The sequence below is a fragment of the Haemorhous mexicanus genome, chromosome 25 (genome assembly GCF_027477595.1).
Source record: "Haemorhous mexicanus isolate bHaeMex1 chromosome 25, bHaeMex1.pri, whole genome shotgun sequence".
Lineage (NCBI taxonomy): Eukaryota > Metazoa > Chordata > Aves > Passeriformes > Fringillidae > Haemorhous > Haemorhous mexicanus.
Genome location: NC_082365.1, coordinates 6,478,658 through 6,491,028, shown reverse-complemented (window position 1 = coordinate 6,491,028; position 12,371 = coordinate 6,478,658). Strand labels below are relative to the sequence as shown.

Below are 12,371 nucleotides of genomic sequence, written 5' to 3'. Positions count from 1 at the left end.
AACAGGGTAAAGAAGATGGGAGTGGAAGTGACACACACACACACAAAAAAAAAAAAAAAAAAAAAAAAAAAAAAAAAAAAAACCAGAAGGATTTTCATTAACCCGATCAAACCTCCTGGAATATGATAACAGAGGCAATAACAGACATCTCCCCTCTGGCCAAGGACAAAGAAAGGCTTCCTAGTTATGAAGAAGATGAAGAAAATTGGAGTAGAAGAAAGGAAATTACTCAAAAATGGCTGAAATGTCAGCTGTTATTAAAAAGCCTTCACCTGGAGAGAAATAATGAGTGATGAGAACACGGATATGATGGGGGAAGCTGAACAGACAGAGAACAAGTGGGGGAGTAACCACCAGAGAATGGCTCTGAAAGCCACGTGCTTTCAGAGGTGGGCTGACCTCCAGAGCTGTGCCTGGGGTGACCTGTGAGGAATTTGGGGTCCTGAGAGGCCGTGTCTGTCAGGAGGGTGACAGCACTGCAGGTGACAGCAGCCCCGGGATATCCCCCACCCCTGACAAGCGAGTCCCAAAGAGACACAGTAAAACCCCCCCAGCTTTTGAAACATCCTCCCAGAGGCGCTGATCCCGCCCTCCCGTCACCTCTTCTCTGCTGTGCCTGCTCGAGGACAGGAACAGGGACACTCCTGCGGTGCCACAGCACCGCCAGCATCCCGAGTGAAACAGCAGCTGGCACCACCCAGGAGGGGACACCCGTCTCTGTGAGCCCCAAAGACCACCCTGAGCCGGGCGGCCGCGGCCTCGCACGGCCCCGGCGCTGCCGAGAGGGAGGGCAGTGTCGGGGCTGTGTCACTGTCACCGTCACCGTCACGCAGCACTGCGGGACCGCCCGCTCCCGCTCCAGCCACGGCAGCTCCATCCCCGCCGGAGCTCGGGCCGGAGCCGCGCTGTCCCCGCGCTCCCGGCGCGGACACAAAGCCCGTCCTACTCCCACCCCGCCGATCCCTCCGGAATTGCAGCAGCCGTGCCGGGAATTCTGGAGCAGGAGCCGCTCGAATCTCCGGCGGCAGCCCCCTCTCCTGGCGTCTGCCTCCAGCGCCTCCCAAGAGCTGCGTTTGTGGACACACGGCTCCATCCTCCCCCCGCAGAACCCCAGGCACGGCCCCGGCTCCCCCAGCCCAGCCTTGCTCTGCCCGACATTCACAGCCACGGTGTGGCTAGAGCCCTCTGAATCTGACAAGATTCACTTTTTGGGAAGCAAGAAGTGAGAGTAAAACCTCACACATTTGCTCCCAGAGTAAGGTCGAGGGCAGCAGGGAGTTGGGAGCTGTGCCTGCACGGAGGTTGGACTCTTCCAAACCCAGACTTGTCTCCTTCAGAGGAAAACATAGAGGCAGTAAAGCCATCCCAGTTGCCACCATCACCTTCAGCATTCTCCTCCCACCACCAGTCTGGACCAGCTCTCCCCTGCCAGCCTGCTCTGGTTATTGGCATCATCAGCACCTGCCCTGGGCCTGGAAGTCCTCTCATATTTCCAGATGTTTTGGGTACCACCAAAAGCACTCCACTCAGCAGCTGCATCAGAATAATAAGCCTCAATTCATGCCAGGGGGACAGACAGGGGCAAAAGGAAACAATGAGGTCCCAGCTGCCTCAGGGACTGGTTAAACTGGGGGCTCACAAGCAGCTTCTGATCATGGTTTAGTGGCCACGGTAGTATTAAGTCAAAAGTTGGACTCGATGATCTTGGAAGTCTTTTCCAGCCTTAATGATTCTATGAGTCTTTGATTCTATGATTAGGGGATAAATCCTGCAAATTCTCCCACTTTTGGGAGAACACATTCAGACAAATGTCCAGCTCAAGAGTGACCACACAGGAGCTGACCAATGTCACTCTCCTCTCCACCTGCACCAAGAGAAAAGAGAGACAGCTCCAGATGCAAGCAGCAGCATGGGAAAATTCTTCTGCTTCCTTCCCCACACCAGGGTTTTGGCAATTTGAGGCACCGCAGGGCAGCCCATGAGGAGTCAAGAGTCCTTGGAAGGAGAAAGTCCAGGCACTGAGTGATGGAGGACCTGACACACCTTCGTCTGACAGCTCTTCCTGATGGGTCACTACACTTGTCCCCAGGCCAGGGCAGTGACAGCCCCTCCCTGGCATCTCCAGTGGTTGGATTTCCTTCAAGTTGCAGTAGAGAATGGAGGAAATCAAGCAGCCAGAGTCTGCTAGCTGGTGGGGCTGGTGACTAGTTTCCTCACCTTTCCAGCCTCGAAAATAAACACTATTTTCTTTGCAAGACTGGGGGAACTATCAATGCCTGTGTCCATGGCCTGACCATGTTGCAGTAGGGTGTAGGGCTCCCAGGGAGCAGCCAGCCCTGTGACTGTGTTCCTTGAGCCCCTGCTCCTACACGGCTGGATTCCAGCTCCCTCATGAACTTCCCAGCAGCAAACAGGGCAATCACATGGAGATGAAGACAGGAAAATCCAAATACCTTCAATCCAAGATCTCCTAAAGAAACACATCCCTTTAGAGCATCATTCCTGTTTTACAGCTCAGCACCTTCCAGCTGCGCTGAACTTCAGTTTGCACATCCATCACACCCAGCTCTGCTCCCAAATCCCTGTCGGTGCCACAAGGCCAGTTTGTCACTTTTCCCCCAAGATCATAGCATGTGATCAGCCCTTGGCTTCATTCATAGTTCAAGTGATGAGCTCTCCCTGCTCTACCACAAGCCAGCAGGGTCAGGAGGCTGAAAGCTGCTGGAGACAAGAGCCTGCTGCCTGCACACCAGTCTGCCCAGTGCCCTGTGTGAACTGGAAACACCAGCAAGCCCTCTGCATTCACCCAGTGAACAGAGACTTGGCTCTCAAAGCAAAACAGCTGGCCACCTTTTCTATATTCCACATCTCAAAGCCAGATGTGAAAAGATAAACTGTTATTTACAAAGAGGATGGAACAGATTCCCAGGACACACAGAGAGTTGACAGAGGGTTTTGAGGGTATTTTGCTTGATGCAACATGAAGTCCCCAGAACTCATCCTTTCCTCAATAAGATGAGCCCTCAGTGGCCACCAGAGAAGGTGCCATCATTTCCCTCCTGGATCCCACACCCCTGATCACGATCACACTTCACAGCACGGAGAGTAAAGGTAATGGTCCTTTACCCCCAAAATGATGCAGCTGCTGCATTACCTAAAGGCCAGATCTGGAGGGCAGAGTGTGACCTTTGGGAGCACAGCAGATGTCCTGCACTGAGCCCTGAGCAGGATCTCAGGCAGGAATGGAGGCTGTGCAGTAGCCAAGTCATTGGAGAATTCAAGTACTGGTATTTTTAGGCAGCAGGAGGACGTGTGGGAGAGCTCTCCCCGTGCAGGCTGATGCCATTTGCTGCAGGGCACTCAGAACGAGATTTATTGACAATGTGTGATTTTAAAGCCACACTGGTGCTCCCAGAGAGCTCAGCAGTGCTGGGGCTCATGGCAGCCTCAGTTTAAGGGACAAAATTTCTCCATAAATGTGTAAACATGAAGGACACATGTAACAAAAGCCACTTCTGCTTGCAGGAATGCTCTGGCTGCCAACTCCAAAAATGGCCACTGTGAAAGTCTGCTAACTAAATGAACTAGAAGCAGATGATCAAAAGCAGGAAAAAATGCTCTTTTTTTTAATATGGCAGCCCAAAGTGTAGGCTGTAATCAAGTGATTATCATCCCGGTTTTGATGCTGGGGAGAAGATTCTCTCTCCAAAACACAAGATGCTCTCTGGGTAGCACATCTGGATGTCAGATAGATAAGAGCAGCACAGCAAACCCTTTCTGGATTTGGGATCAAAGGAAAGACAGCTCAGGTCAGGAGAGATGAGCCTTCTGGCTCTAATTAAAATCTGATGGATTAAAATGAGTAAAGCCATGTTACTGAGCACATGGTGCATGCAGAGCCCAAGCCCCCAAAAGGGTTCTGGGAGGAGGCTCTCCAAGGGACGCTGGCAGTGACCTGAGACTCCACCCCACGTCCCAGTAAAGGCACATCTGCTTCCAGGTGCTGTGATGCTGGGGAGGAACAGGGACAGCAGCTCTCCACAGAGACTTGGGAATCTCCAGAACTTCCACCCATCCACTCTCTAGCACAGCCACGTTTTCCAAGCAGCAATGCTTGAAAATTTGGGTTGGTCAACACCCCCATGGGTCCTTCCGATGCTTTGGTTTTCTGCTCCTCTACCCCCACATGGCCTCCTCAACCCTCCCCACCCTGCTTTAGGCCAAACTGCTGGCAGATACAACCCTGGCTGCAGGAGATGTGGGGATCGGGTCCCCTTTGCCCACCCAGTGGTGCACCCAGGCCACACATTGCCTTCACTGATGCTCCAGGACCTCTACTGCTGCCAGCATCTCTGCACAGGCACACAGCCAAGAGTGATTCCATCCTCAGCCGAGTGGGAGACACATCACCAGCACACTGGGATGGCAAAGGCTCCAGCAGCACTACATCCCAGTGATTCCCATCCTGGCAGATCCCAATCCATAGCCAGAAACCAGCTGTGGCCACACCAAAATGCCCCAGAGAAACATTCTCTTCTGCAGATACAGGAGAAAAGCAGGATTTGGCTGTGCCACCCTCACACTTCACTCCCACCACCCCTTCTCAAGAGTAGGAGCTCAGCTTCACAGCATGCCAGGGAAAGCAAACACAGGAGGGAAAAATCCAGGAGCACCAGAGCCACTACATCCTGCAGAGAAACCATCCCAGACAGCAAGACCCTTCCTGAGCCTTGAAACAACACCATGCCCAAAAGAGCCCTGAAACAACTCCCTGCACTCCCCAAATCCAGGTGTCACTCAGGGAGACCCCAACTGAGCTGGGCACTGCTCAGGATGGAGCAGGAATTGTAAGGCACAGAGCCTTCCACCACCCCAGGACACAGGGCTCAGGTCCATCCCCAGGGACAGAGGGTGAGAGGGCACAGAGCCCATGTCCCCTGGCTCTGGCCTTATTTGAGGACCCCGAGTGTGCTCATAGGACACAGAAGGTCCAAGGTGGTTCCTGAGAGCTCCATCCACAAACAGGAGTGTCATCCCCCAATGTCTCCCAGGGAAACCACACCTACACACAGCACTTGGTGTTATGTGGGGCAGTGTGGGACCAGAATAACTCCTCTCCTGGCTGATCAGCGTGTGAATAAATCAGTCACAACCAAAAATAACCTCTGGACATTTTTTGACCCTTTCCTGGAAAACAGTTTGGGGCTGCTGCTTGAAAGAAGCCCAGATCTACTTAGTTATAGCTGCCAGACAATGAATTACAGGGTAGATTAAGTGGATTATGGATTTTGTACAAGCCCATCTTTCCCCTCTGTGCCCGCAGCCCCTGGCACTGGGAATGTCTGCATGGGGAGCAGTTCTAGGCACCACCACCAAGCCTATTTAACTCATGATCCAGAGCCATCAGCTTTATGACACCTGTGTTAATGCCACAGTGAGGCTATAAACACCTTCCCAACTCTCGAACCAGAAAGGCCAGGCCTTGGCAGGAGAAAATCCATGTGAGGATGCTCTGCACTAATGAGACTCTGAAAAGGTGAGAGTTGGGCTGGCACCAGACATCCCCTTCTCCCAGGCACCAGGCATCCCATGTTCAGCCCAGCTCCTTCCTCTGGGCTATGGATGTCCTGGGCACCCCACAGCTGCAGAGTGTTTGCCCCGTGCCAGCACATCACATCTTGATGTGGCCAGGAGGGAATTTGGAATTGCAGAGAAAATTCCACCACGAATTTCCACCAGGAAGAGGTGGAAATGAGAAGTTTAAATGCATGCACCTGCCGTATGGGCAGCAATTCCAGGAGGGGGCCCTTTCCCTGCTGTGTCATCCTGCCCTGGCGAGGGATGCTGCCCTCTCTGGAAGGCGGGATGTGGAGTCAGGGCAAGAGGAGCCTCCTTCCTTCCCTGCGCCCGTTATTTAAAGCTCTCGGCCCCGCTGCCAACGTCTCGCCGCTCCACGGAGGAGGTGCCCACGTTCCCCGGCACGGCTCTGCCTCCGGGACCAGCGACACCAGGGGCTGGACATGGCAGGAGCTGCATGGAAGAGGCACCATGCAGCAAAAATCCCCGGGAACTGCCCTCTCCTGGAAACCGCTCGACACAGACAGGAGGATGGGGAAACAAGCTCTCATTTGCCACTTGTTTTCTTCTTTTTTTCATGTTTGGATGCAATTAAAGGCAGGCACCCAGCCGGCACCTCCTCACACTTGCTAAGAGAAGCACGGCAGGAACTGAAAACCAGGAGCATAAAAAAAATTAATCTGCATTTCAGAAAAATTCCAGCCTTGTCAGTCCTGCAGGATTACAGAGCTGGAGACAGCAACCCACGAGCTGCTTATAACATCAGGGTGAAGATTCAGCTAAGGAAGGGCAATGCGGAGGACACAGGGTCAGTCCCCTCCTGGGCAGCGGCTTTTGGAGAAGGTTTGACACCCAGCTCCCAGATCCTCCTGTGGGGCAGGAATCACTGCACTGCCAGTGCTGCCCAGGGCTGAGAGGCAGCAAGTTTTGCACAAAAATGAGAGAGATGAGCAGCTACTTCATTCATAAAACCACAGAATCACAGCATGGCTTGGGCTGGAAGGGACCTTAAAGGTCAGCTCATTCCAACCTCCTGACATGGGCAGGAACACCTCCTACTAACCCCTACTAAACAAGCCCTGTCCAGTCTGGACATGGACACTTCCAGGGATTCAGGGGCAGCCACAGCTTCTCTGGGGAACCAGGTGGTGTGCCAGGGCCTCCCCACCCTCATAGGGAGCAATTCCTTCCCAATACCTAATCTAAACCTCTCTTCTTTCAGTGTGAACCCTCCTGTCCTGTCACTCCATTTCCTTACGCAGAGTCCCTCTCCAGTTTGTAGCCCCTTCACACCATGGAAGGGGCTGTGGGGTCTCCACACAACCTCCTCCTCTCCAGGCTGAACTGTCCCAGCTTTCTCAGCCTGATTCCTCAGGAGATCCTCACCCTACAAATGAACTCAAGGCTTTTACACTGTCCCCACACGGGTTTCAACCTGCTTGACCACACAACAAACAGAAATAAAATCCAATTATACGAGTACAACTTCTTTTAGCAAAGAGCCTGGAATAATTTCCCACAATTTCTGCTCCAGATGGGCCCAAGCACAGACCTGTCCCCCAACACTGCAGTTGTTCCATGTGATATTTTCCCCCCTCCCTGCTAAATGCCAGCCCGTGTGAGCACACCCACACAGGCACCCACCTCCAAGCCTTTCATCTGCTCACAGAGGAGGCCTTTAAGCACTGAAAACTCCCAACCACATCCCCCAGGAGCCTGGCCAAGGCTTGGATCCACCTGCAGGGCCCACAGCAGAGCCCTCAGCCTCGGTCAGGTCTGTCATCCACACCTGGTGCCTGGAATGTCCCAGAAATCATCTGTAAGGAAGGTGCTGTCATTCTGTCATTCACACCTCTCTAGGAGGGCAGCTGGGCAGTGGATCCAACAACCTTCTCTTCCAGTTAATATTCAGAGATCTCACAGCTCAGTTTTGGGAGCCATCTGGGAAACCTCTGGCTCACCAAAGCATTCTTTAGGAGGAAATTAATTGTGAATTAAGGTTTCAAGGTTAGATAAATAATACAGTATCTTTCTGCTTTGCTGGAAACCCTGAAATGGCACTCCCCAGGCAGAGGAAGGACACTCATGTCAATGCCTCTCCATGTTGCACAGAGTGGAGGCCTCCAAAGGTATTCCCAGTTGGGTCCCAATTCAAGTTCAGCTCCCTCTGAGGCTCCAAGAATGACTCTCTCAGCTCCAGTGTGAACTTCCAGCTACAGCACAGTCTCAGGCTCTTTCCCAGCACTGACTCAGGACCTCCATATCCTCACCCAGCACAGTGGGACCCACCAACTCACACTCACTCAGCCTCGTCTTCATCCCTGTTCTCATTCCCAGCCCCCAGTGGAAGCTGCCCCAAAGGACAAGACTTGCAAAAACGTCCCTCTAAAGATGCAGATGAGAAGGGTTTCAGTGGGGGTTTTAGCCCTGGTGTCTTCTAAGACAGCTGAAACAGGAACACAAATCTCCAGCTGTCCAGTCCCTCTGTATCTGCACTGGAGCTGCTGCCAAGCTCAGCTGGACCGGTACAGAGCAAGAGCCACTCACCACAAAGACACAAAGTTGCACAGAGATGAGATGTTTAATCCCACATTTGCCAAGCTGGCCACTCCAGAAAGCAAGATCTGTCCATCAGTCCCACCACTGGTGTCTCAAGAACCTGCCAGTTCAGAGGCACCCCTGCCCTCGCGCTGGTGATACTGGTCTCAGACAGCCTCTGGTCTGACTCCTGGGAAAGAGCTGCAGGAGGAGCAAGCACTGAAGCTGGCAAGGCACCTGAGCACCACAGGGTGCCAGGAAGATGGCAGCAGGGACCTGAGCTGATGGCTCCCTGACAAATCTCCAGGGAAGTCCCTAGGGATCAGTCCTGTTCCCCAACCAGCACATGCAGGGAGCAGCACACCATGATGGCCCCAAGGGCACAGGTACCTGAGACTCTCAGACTGATCATCAGAGACACAACGACACCCAACTTTCCACCTCCTGCTGTGTGGGCAGCACCACAACCAAGAAACTCCCAAGCCACACAGGCACATTCATCCAGGTCCCAAACTCTAGCTCACGCTTGCCTCTGGACCAGCTCCTGCTAACACAGTGGCTTGGTGGTATTAAACCCACCAGGAGAACCTTATTAAAGCATCCAGCAGATGGTGGCAAATGAGCTAAAATGAACACTTTGCCAATCCTGAGTTGGCCAAAACCAGGGCCCCCCCAGAAGGGTTTGCACAGCTTTAACAAAACCCAGTTCCCTAAGCCAATTGCTGCCCTAATGATGCAATTGAGGGGATAAACAAGCCCTTCAAGGCTGGTTATTCAGGAGCAAACAGTGCTGTCTGGAGGCAGCTTGCAGCATCCCCGTGAACACAGCTAACAGAGGCTGGGAAGTAGCGTGGGACAGCTGGAGCTAGCCAAGCTGGCCGGATGCTCTGCTGGTCCGGCCCCAAGCACACAGGCCAATGTTTTGGCTGAACCTGATCCCATGACCATCTTCCCAGTTCCGAGCTGGCCCAGCTTGGAAGGCATTCATCTGGTGCTGAGCTCCAGGAGCATGTGTGTGGCAGCATCCCCACAAGCCAGTCGAGGCCAGAGCTCAGAGCCAGGCAGATGCTCAGTGGGGCTGACACAGAGCTCGGCGCTGGGTGAATGCTCCGGGGCTGGAGGCAGCACCGAGGAAGGCGGGAGGAGACAGCGCTGGGAAATCAGAGGACTAGGAGAAGGCCATGGGAGGACGAGGCTCACCCGCATTCCTGCCCTCCCCTCCGTGTGAGGTAGAGTCTAGGGGAGGGGATGCAAAGGGACAGCTTGGGAGCATATGGGGGGCTGCCAGATGCAGAGAGCAGCTGAAAATCAATGCCCCCTCTCCCGCGTTGAGGAATCACTGCCTCCTCCCTGCCCCCCATACCATGCGGCCTCGAGGGACGTGCCGACCCTTCACCCCCCTGCCTGCACACCCAGTGGGGATGGAGTAGCATATCTCCCCGGCTCTCGGTACGGGGCCAGTGCACTGAGGGGAGCAACCCTAGCTCAAATGCTCGGTCTGCGGGTAAACCCAGGCCAGAGCAAGTCCCCCCTCCAACCCAGCTCGGGGCGAGAATGACACTCCCCAGCTCAGACTCAACCCAAGGGAAATGAGGGAGCTCAGCACACCCTGACTCAGACACCCCTCCAAGGGGTAACGGGGTGGGAGATGAAGCACCACCGGAGCGAGTCAGCCCCTTCCGGGGGGACAGAGCATCCCCCGGTGCACGGCAGGCTGAACATCCTACTGCGGCCCCGCGCGGGGGGCAATGGGGAGCATCCCCAGTAGGAGGGTGGGGGGGGAAGAGGGCAGAGCAGCCCCGGGAGGTGGCAAAAAGGGCAGAGCCCGCCGAGTCCAGCCCCACCGGGTGGCTGAGCATACCCACGACGGGGGGCCGAGCATCCTCCCGGGTGGCAGCAGAGCTTCCCCGGGGAAGGCAACACGGGCAGAGCCCTCCGGATCCGGCCCCACCGGGGGAAGGGGGGACCGGAGCACCTTCCGGCGGCCCCACGGGGGTCACGGGGACAGAGCTCGCCCCGGGCGGCCCCGCGCGGGGCTGAGCATCCCCCGTGGGCAGCGCGGCCCCGCCCGCACTCACCGCCCGCCGAAGTCGCTGGAAGCCGCCGCTGCCGCCGCTGCCGCCCCGCCCTGCCCCGCCTACTGCGTCACCGTCCCCGCCTGGCCACGCCCTCGACACGCCCCCGAGCGGCCACGCCCCTAGGGGAGGGGGTCGGAGGTCGGGGGTCAGGGCGGGACCGGGGGTCCTCCTGTGGACAGGAACCTACCTGGGGACAGGGTCCCCCTGGAAAGGGGAGGAACCCCCCCTTTTGGGCGTCACAAGACTTTCAGGAGCGACAGGAATCCCCCCAGGGGAGCTCTCCTGGAGGGCAGAAACCTCCTTAGGAGCAGGAATTCCCCCGGGAGGACAGAAGACTCTGAGGTGGGGCAGAAATGCCCCCGTGGGAAGAGGAAACTCTCTTGTGGGGAAGGTTCCTCCCTGGGGGAGACACAGCAATCCCCCTGGAATGGGCATAGAACTCTCCTGGCGGCCGGAACCTCTTCTGGGTTTATAGGTCCCCACAGGGGCAGGACTCCCCAGGGGTCTTGTCCAACCCCGAAGGGAGGGAGGCAGGAGCAGACCTGGACTCTGGGGTGTCCGAAGCTCTGGGTGCCCCCTCCCCTCCCCCCACCATGTGGGGAGCAGCGATGGAGCCAGGGAGTGATCCCCGGACTCTGCCCCAGCCCCCTCCTCACCCTGCAAGGCTCAGTTCTGAGCCCTGGCGGGATGAGATGTGTCACCCCGGGCTCCCCTCAAGGATGTCTTCAGCATCATAAATGGGATTTGGGACAGAGGGCGCCCATGAACTTCCGCGGCAGCAGCCAAAAGCCCACTCTGCTTCATCATCCTGCCCTGCACAGAGCTATCCTTCCCAAACAATTCATTTGGGGTCCCTTGGAAGCACAGCCCCTGGCACAGCCTTTGCGATCCCCCAGCAGTCCTCACCCAGCCTACCAACGAGGAGCTCCTTTCTGTGACCCCCCTGGGAACAACTGGGATCAGTAGCATCATCACAGAGCAGCACCTTCCTCTCTCCAGGAAGGACATCGAGCTCATCCTCAGGATTTTTCCTGGAGGACCCTGGGCAGGTCTCACATAAATGCCTCCAACCCACCAGAGGAGGGAGTGTGCTAGATCCTCCCGCCAGCCAGACTCAGGAACAACTGCCTTCTATCCCAAGAACATTTCATCTCTTTTCCACATGCCAGAGTTTTCTAAGCCAAGACAAGCTTCACTTTTTAAAAATAATACTGTAATACAGTTCTCAAATAACTATGATGAATTGGATAATCCAAGGAAAACGTTTTCAAGTAAAGAGGTGGGTGCAGCAGGAGCACCAGGATCTGATTTATTGACTGCCGTCCACATTAATTTGTACCCATTTCCTTAAGAGCAGATGGATTAGGAGTAGCCTTTCTGTCAAGGAATGGCCTTTCCTGCCTGGGATGATCAAAAGTTTTCTCAATCAAATATGTTCCTTGCTGAGAAAATGCTCTTTGTGTATTTAAGAAACACCAAGAGAAATAGGGTCAGGCAGAGAGGTTATGGACATACCAGCTCCTGGCCATCCCTGGGAAGCAGAAGGAATGTGGATTTCTTGGATTTGTCCATATTCCATGCTTTATCCTGCCCTGAGGAGGCCCAAGAGCTGACACCACAGCTGTGAAAACATCTCACTGTCCTTCCAATCCTCTCCTGAAATCTTGTAGGAAAGGGGCACAAGTGGGAATGCAGCAGTCTGGAGTGTTCAGAGTCATTGAGGGAGAATGGGGCAGGGCTGGGCTCTTTGGTTGCTGTGTAAACCCCAAAGGAGGGGAGCAGGATTCCACCAGCCTGCCCAGTTTACTCCAGGACTGGGCAGGACTCCCAGCCATCTCCTGGCAGTGCCCAAATCCCCTTGTGAGCAGGGCACAAGCCCTCAGGGGGACACAGGCCCCAAAATCACCATCAGCCCCTGGGCTGCCAGTCACGATTTCCCTTTGCAGATCCCCTGGAACCAATTCCTGCCCCATGGGGTGGCATCACTCCTTTAGCAAGCTCTGAGCACTCATTTCAGCTCTAAAAAATAGCAAATGCAGTTTACAGCTGCTGGCCACCCATCACAGCTCCCACCACAGAGCTGTGGGTGGCACTGGGAGCCTGTGGTATGGGGTGTGCTTGGGCACTGCTCAGTGGGTGTCTCCTGGGAGTGTTCCAAATCCTCTGAAATCATCAGGA

General features: G+C 55.0%; 1 protein-coding gene across 3 annotated transcripts in view; it reads right to left on the bottom strand.

The window, feature by feature from the left end:
• PPFIA4 (PTPRF interacting protein alpha 4) overlaps positions 1-10,257 on the bottom strand; it is a 59,678-nt gene extending 49,421 nt beyond the window's left edge. For all 3 annotated transcript variants that reach the window (XM_059867669.1, XM_059867670.1, XM_059867671.1), the window contains exon 1: positions 10,194-10,257. The gene's annotated coding sequence lies outside the window, so the exon portion shown is untranslated. The remainder of the gene's footprint in view (positions 1-10,193) is intronic.
• Between the last annotated feature and the right edge of the window lie 2,114 nt (positions 10,258-12,371).